The following is an 8,111-nucleotide window of genomic DNA, read 5'->3' as shown; positions in this document are numbered from 1 at the left end:
TCTATAATGACTGGAAGATTAGGAGCCGAATGAGAAAAATATGACAAATAGTAAACAAAATTATTTAAACGGGTTGTTCACACCAGTTTGACCACTTCAGTCCAGTTCAATCTATAAACCAGATCGGACCACTGACCGGTGTACTGGTTGAACCAATTAGTCCACTCTTTTTTTTTTTTTTTACTCTGACGATTTCAATCGCAGAGTTTGTCTGTATGAAGCAGATCCGCTGAGGACGCAGATTCCAACTTCCCATACCTCAATTGAATAGAAGATAATCAAATTCACCATACACAAACAAACATTGCAAGTTCTAATTACTTGTTCTTCGCCACTGTTTCAAAAGCCTGGATTACGTGAAAATGCGTTGAAAGTGAATTTTCCATTTCTACATGCCTAGAGGTTTCAGTAAACCAATGAATCAGAAATTAATAGATACATGAAAAATATTTCAAAAGTGGTAATTGAAGTTGAAACAGTGAAATCTGGCATGCGTTCTTAGAAGTCAAGCAGCTGCCCTGGCAAATATAAGGAACAGAAACACAATAATGGGGCAAATATTGAGTTTCCTCGATGCAAGGGGGTGCAACAAAATTTTACAAGCCAATAAAACGAGGTCTGTGGGTGGGGTCTTCAAAAACCACTGGCAACCCAAGGTTACACATGAAGCACACCACCAATTTTTCAAAGCAAAATTATCAGAAACAATAAAAAGAAAACAACAAATGGAAGGAAAAATTAACATACTGCAGTTGATTTGAACTTATGACCAATACAGGCAACATTTCATCAGTTTTAACAACTAACTATCACTTTTACCTATTATTATTCCTCTGCATCTTCACTTCTCTTCTTATGCTTCTTCTTCTTCTTTTTCTCACTTTTATCTTCATCGTCATCAACCTTACCATTGATCTCAGCAGCGTTATTTTCAGCTTCTTTCCTTCTTCTTTTTCTTCTTCTCAGACTTCTCCACGTCCGGTGAAGCAGCTTCTGTCTTTTCTTTGTGTTTCTTTTTCTTCTTCTCAGACTTCACATCTGGTGAAACGGCCTCTGCTTCCTCAGCATCCTTATCCTTCTTCTTCTTTTTCTTTTTCTCTTTCCTATCAACTTCAACCTCCACTACATCCTCTTTTACCTTCTTGATCTTCACTACTTCTTCCTTTTCAGATTCTTCAACTTCTTCAGTTTTGGACTTCTTAGTGGGTACCGCAGCAGAGTCAGTGCTATCAACTAGTTTTCTTTTACGCTCTTGCCCATCCTCCTTACTTGCAACATTTTCCTTTCCCACTAAAGCAGTCTCCTTTTTGCTGGCACCTGGTTCAGCGTGCATACTGGCAATCATAGAATCTCCACCAGTTGGTAAAACTACATTCCTCAGCCATTCTTGAGGAGTATTCTCATTTGGCTTCCCACGCTTATCTAGCTTCCCTTCCGCGATCAACTTCTTCTTCATGGATGCTCTTGGTCCTAAACCCCATTTCCTTGGATAGGTATCTCTGTCCATAACCACTCTTTTGATCTTTGCTACCACACCATGATCACAAGTAGCCATGACAGCAGTAGTCATCTCTGCAATTCCCAATGCAACCGCTTCACCCTTGGTAGTCATTAGAACCACTTCCTCTCCGACCTCAATATCATTCTCAAACCTCAGTAACCCAGGAATCATTAGCTTCGCTCCATAACAAATAGCATTAACAGCAGAATCCTTAACAACTAATCTCTTATAACTCGTTAATAATACTTCCAAAGGCATAATAACCCTTCTCAAATAACTCTCATCTCTGTAGTTATCATAAACCCATTGAGCATCCAACACATCATGCATTGAAACCATATTATCTTTCTCACCTAAAATACCTGAACGCACCCTTCTAAGCTCCTGCATGTGGCCTCCCACACCAAGAATCAAACCCAAATGGACACAGAGAGTCCTCACATACGTACCTGCCTCACAGGAAATCCAAAATACAACCAAATGTTTGTCAGGGTCATACTCAAGAAGCTTACTTTCATATATTGTCCTAATCCTGAGCTGCCTCTTAACCGCAGAAATCAACGGCGGCCGCTGAAACACAGCTCCGGTAAGCGTCTCAAGTGCGCGCGCCACTTTCGCGACATCAGGAACTGCAGAGTGCAATCGAGCGACACATACGTACTCTTTTCCAGCACCCTGCTGCGACTTCACCAATCGCGTGGCTCTATCAATGCAAACTATGAGGTTGCCAGTGACCTTGGGATCAAGAGTACCACTGTGACCCGTTTTCTCGACCCGGAGAATCCGTTTAATCCAAGCGACGACCTCGTGGAAGAGGGGTTCGCGGGTTTATCGAGATTCATGACACCGTACTTGATGTACTCGGGGAGAGGTCGCTTGAGAGGGGAGCAACCGGAGGGAATAGGAGTGTAGTGTCCAGTTCGCACATTGAGACGGTCGTAGTTCTTGAGGAGAATCGGCCATTGAGAGGTGTCAATGGTGGGAGTGTAGCTCTGGGGTTTGATCAGGAAGTCGGAATCTTGGACGTCGGCGGCTTCGTCTTTGTTACGGTGCTTCTTCTTCTTCTTGTCGGTGCGAGAAGCTTCGAGCTCAGTCATGGCTGTAGCAGCCAGCTAGCCTGCTTACAAAGGGGTAGGGTTTTAACAGTGGCTAGGGTTTTGGTGGAGGCGAGGGAACAAATGGCTACTGAGGGAAATGAAAATTTATAGGGTTTTTGGGGTTTGGGAAAATGAAGATGAAGGAGAAGAATCCTGGGGCTGTTTCTTCATCTTCGAGCATGCAGAATTCGGCGCTGATATATGAGTTTAGCCCTAACCCAAATTTCAAGCCCTAGGCCCAATTTGAGGCCCACAAACACTAGTCCAGATTTTTCAAACCGTTTGCTAGGCCCAACATAAGCCCAAAACTTACATTCGAGAGTGGGCTATAACATAACCCAAGGTCAGCCCAATACAATGTATAATGGGCTTTAATGGTGCTTTGGTGATTTCATTGGTTGTTCTTTTATGAACAGGATCCCTCATGGGGAGTGTGTGTCCCTCAATTGCTAAAGTGCAGTGTACAAATTAAAATATTCTATTTATTTTCATGTTTATATTCTGCTTATAATGGTCTATTGAAGAGATAATATGAGTGTAAAAAAATAATATAATAATATTTATATAGTTAGAAAATTCCTTTTCATTCAATTTAGGGACAGATATCCACTATATTTATTTATTTTTTATTACCTTTTTGAATCAAACAAAGTAATGAAAGAACTAAATTGGTAGAAGAAGAAGGTCAGAAAAATGAGAGAGAAAGCAGCGGGAATTCGGATATTAATTTTTTTCATATCGTTAGAAATTAACTCATTTCGCTGAATTTGACACCGTTGGTGGTGGTGGGGTTGGTTTTCAATGGAAGAGAAATTGATGGGATCAAAATTTACAGAGGGGAGTTTGAAGGGACCAATGAAAAATGGTTGGCGAAACCCAGCATGGGAGGGGCATAACCATGTGGAGGCTCTAGTTGGGGGTTACGCGGCACAAATCTCATCACACAAATCCGCACACTTTCTCTCTCTTCCTCTTCTCTTTCTTCACATTTTTCACCGCTTAGCAAAAAGTCAACCAATCCTCGTCACTACCTTATGTGTCTATTTTGGCCTATTATTATTATTATTATTTCCTGCCCTTAATCCAGAATTATTTTTAACTAAATTGTACTTTAAAATGGCAAAATCTAATCCTTCTGTCCCTAATGTAAGAGCAAACTAATTAGGTGGAAGCTAAATAAATTATTTGATTTCATCAAATATGACATGATGTCTTTAAAATATATTTGTTATCATTACATTATATATCAGTTTATAAGTTTGAAAAATTAGTTTAAAAATATAATAAATAAAATGAATTAAGGTCTTTAAAGTACCTTCCTAATTAGCTCTATATATAACACCAGAAGAGTAGTATCAAAACATTTCATATATATAGAGTGAGCATCAATGGAGAAATAGCATACATGGGTATAAAATTCAGAGCTCTATCAAATTTAAACAAAAAAATAACGATGTGCCTCATACATTTACATAATTTAGTAAGTTCTCTATCAGTCCCATATATGCATGAGTAGTAGGAAGGATTAAGAGGACATATGAAACTTGAACTATTTAGGGCCTATATTTTGATAGAAACCAGACAATATTCCTCAACCGATAACTAAATACTAATCCTTCCGAAACGCAAAGATCATCGAAATAGGTTTGGCCTATCCAAACAAAGTCTGTTCAATACCCACACCCTGGTTTGAATCCAAAACATTATGTTTGAGAGACCGAACCATCTACCAATTGTGTCAGGCTTTGTTGATTATTTAGAGCCTATTTGGAATCACATTCAAAAGCACTTATAAACATGTTTCAATTAGTCAAGACAAAACTCTCTATAAATTACGATTAAAATTTATTTATAATCATTCTAAATGGTGCTTATAATTTGGGTAGAAGAAGGACTACAACTCCAAGGGAAGCATGAGGACAAATAAAAAATAATGATTTAATAAAGAATAGCAGCAGTGAAGTGTAAAAAAATTTACTATTATAACTTTATAAGAATTTCTGTATATACATTTTTACAGCAATTTTGTCATATTTATTGCTGTCGTGAATTAAGATTTAAGTACTTTGGTACTTCAAATTCTTGAAAGAGGAGCATAGGTGTTTGTTTATTAAGAAAATATAATCTTACATATATATATATATATATATATATATATATATATGTAGATGCTATTATTCAGATATTCCTATGCTTATCCAGTGAAGTACTTGGGGAAATATATTATCCACTGAAGGCGAAAGATACCTAATAAATAGCCAAATATTTAATACTTGACCCAGCAAAATTATATGCCACTATTAAATAGTCTTTTTACCAGACTTTAAAATAGTTATATCAACATTAATTAGTACTCCCTCCAATCTATAATATAAAAAGTTGATTAATTTTTCTCTCACACAAAAAATAAAAGTTTAGTCATTAAATGTGTCATAAAACAATAACATTTTCCTATTTCACCCCTAAGAAGAATGAAGTTACCTTTAATATTACGTTATTATTTCTCTCATCTATCTCCTCTGTCTTATATATTTAATAGAATCAAAAATAAAAAAATCACATTAATTATCCTGACAACGTCTCATCTTTTAAAAAATTTTCTTCTAACTAACGTTTCAGGAAGAGTATACATACGAAATTTTCTAAACTCTGGATTTTACACGGATAACCCCTTAGTTTTTAGAGACTTAACCATAAATCTTCATGAGCTTTCAAATTCGTGCCCTAAACTATCAATTATAGACCTTTTTAAACTTTATTCTTTGTGCAAAATATTCTAACTAATAAAGATAAAATTTATAGGGAAAATGACAATAAAATACCACCTGAATTTCAAAAAGACAAATAAGCACCTGAATAAGCAAAATGACATATAGGGGACATGGTACCAATCTGGAATTCAGATTTTTGGCCAAAAGACCAAAATGCCCTGTCTGAAAGTGAGAGGAAGGAGAGAGGAAGACACTGATGAAATACGGGAAGGAGAGAGGAGGAAGACGCTGATGAAATCGGAAGAAGAGAGGAAGGAGAGAGGAAGACGCTGATTTTCGATGGGTTCCCACAGCTTAAAATCTTATTGCCTAGCATTTCTCTAAAAAATTTTGGTTCTGTCTCTATTCTTCGCATAAAACCATTTTCAGAGAATGTGAAGCTGTGGGAAAGATGAAGCGAAAATCAGAAAACAATGGCAAGCAATTATGTAACGTAACTGCTGTCATATGTCTACTGGTTTTTGGTAAATCCTACTACGTAAATGGTAAATTTCACTATACATGTAGTTAATTATGAAAGTTAATAGTTCAATGTTTATTGTGACGTACTTCAAATGCACGTTCACTGAATGATTTATTTATGCTTATAAGTTGCCTTTCCGGTGAAAACAGGTTTACAAAACCCATTGAAGAAGTAGTCACTTTCACTATAAAAGTTGTAAATCCCAATATATGTTTTGTAAAATTCAACGTGAACTTTTATTGGTTTTTTACAAAACAAGTTGTTTATCTCCTGAAAACATGTTGCAAAACCCATTAACAAAGTAGTCACTTTCACTACAAAAGTTGTAAATCACAATATGTATTTTGTAAAATTCATAATTAACTACATGTATAGTGAAATTTACAACCACTATAGTGAAAATGACCACTTCTTAAATGACTTTTGCAACCAGTTTTCAGGGGATGGACAACTTGTTTCTAAAAACCAATAAAATTTCAAACTGAATTTACAAAACACACAGTGATATTTACAACTTTTATAGTGAAAATGACTACTTCTTAAATGGCTTTTGCAACCAGTTTTTCAGGGGATGGGTAACTTGTTTCTAAAAACCAAAAAATTTACTATTATAACTTTATAAGAATTTCTGTATATACATTTTTACAGCAATTTTGTCATATTTATTGCTGTCGTGAATTAAGATTTTAAGTACTTTGGTACTTCAAATTCTTGAAAGAGGAGCATAGGTGTTTGTTTATTAAGAAAATATAATCTTACATATTTTATATATATATATATGTAGATGCTATTATTCAGATATTCCTATGCTTATCCAGTGAAGTACTTGGGGAAATATATATATCCACTGAAGGCGAAAGATACCTAATAAATAGCCAAATATTTAATACTTGACCCAGCAAAATTATATGCCACTATTAAATAGTCTTTTTACCAGACTTTAAAATAGTTATATCAACATTAATTAGTACTCCCTCCAATCTATAATATAAAAAGTTGATTAATTTTTCTCACACACAAAAAATAAAAGTTTAGTCATTAAATGTGTCATAAAACAATAACATTTTCCTATTTCACCCCTAAGAAGAATGAAGTTACCTTTAATATTACGTTATTATTTTCTCTCATCTATCTCCTCTGTCTTATATATTTAATAGAATCAAAAATAAAAAAATCACATTAATTATCCTGACAACGTCTCATCTTTTAAAAAATTTTCTTCTAACTAACGTTTCAGGAAGAGTATACAATACAGAAATTTTCTAAACTCTGGATTTTACACGGATAACCCCTTAGTTTTTAGAGACTTAACCATAAACCTTCATGAGCTTTCAAATTCGTGCCCTAAACTATCAATTATAGACCTTTTTAAACTTTATTCTTTGTGCAAAATATTCTAACTAATAAAGATAAAATTTATAGGGAAAATGACAATAAAATACCACCTAAATTTCAAAAAGACAAATAAGGCACCTGAATAAGCAAAATGACATATAGGGGACAGGGTACCAATCTGGAATTCAGATTTTTGGCCAAAAGACCAAAATGCCCTGTCTGAAAGTGAGAGGAAGGAGAGAGGAAGGAGAGAGGAAGACACTGATGAAATACGGGAAGGAGAGAGGAGGAAGACGCTGATGAAATCGGGAAGAAGAGAGGAAGGAGAGAGGAAGACGCTGATTTTCGATGGGTTCCCACAGCTTAAAATGTTATTGCCTAGCATTTCTCTAAAAAATTTTGGTTCTGTCTCTATTCTTCGCATAAAACCATTTTCAGAGAATGTGAAGCTGTGGGAAAGATGAACCTGTGGGAAAGATGAAGCGAAAATCAGAAAACAATGGCAAGCAATTACGTAACGTAACTGCTGTCATATGCCTGCTGGTTTTTGGTAAATCCTACTACGTGAATGGTAAATTTCACTATACATGTAGTTAATTATGAAAGTTAATAGTTCAATGTTTATTGTGACGTACTTCAAATGCACGTTCACTGAATGATTTATTTATGCTTATAAGTTGCCTTTCCGGTGAAAACAGGTTTACAAAACCCATTGAAGAAGTAGTCACTTTCACTATAAAAGTTGTAAATCCCAGTATATGTTTTGTAAAATTCAACGTGAAATTTTATTGGTTTTTACAAACAAGTTGTTTATCTCCTGAAAACATGTTGCAAAACCCATTAACAAAGTAGTCACTTTCACTACAAAAGTTGTAAATCACAATATGTATTTTGTAAAATTCATAATTAACTACATGTATAGTGAAATTTACAACCACTATAGT

The 8,111-nt window shown here is 35.2% G+C and overlaps 1 pseudogene; it reads right to left on the bottom strand.

Moving 5' to 3' along the window:
* Positions 1-473: 473 nt before the first annotated feature.
* On the bottom strand, positions 474-2,753 carry LOC114738267 (H/ACA ribonucleoprotein complex subunit 4-like; annotated as a pseudogene).
* Positions 2,754-8,111: the final 5,358 nt, after the last annotated feature.

This window comes from Neltuma alba, unplaced genomic scaffold, assembly GCF_004799145.2.
Source record: "Neltuma alba isolate B1F8T4 unplaced genomic scaffold, ASM479914v2 tig00013567_pilon, whole genome shotgun sequence".
NCBI lineage: Eukaryota > Viridiplantae > Streptophyta > Magnoliopsida > Fabales > Fabaceae > Neltuma > Neltuma alba.
Note: the sequence above shows the minus strand (reverse complement) of the source record. Positions and strands in the feature narration are given on the sequence as shown.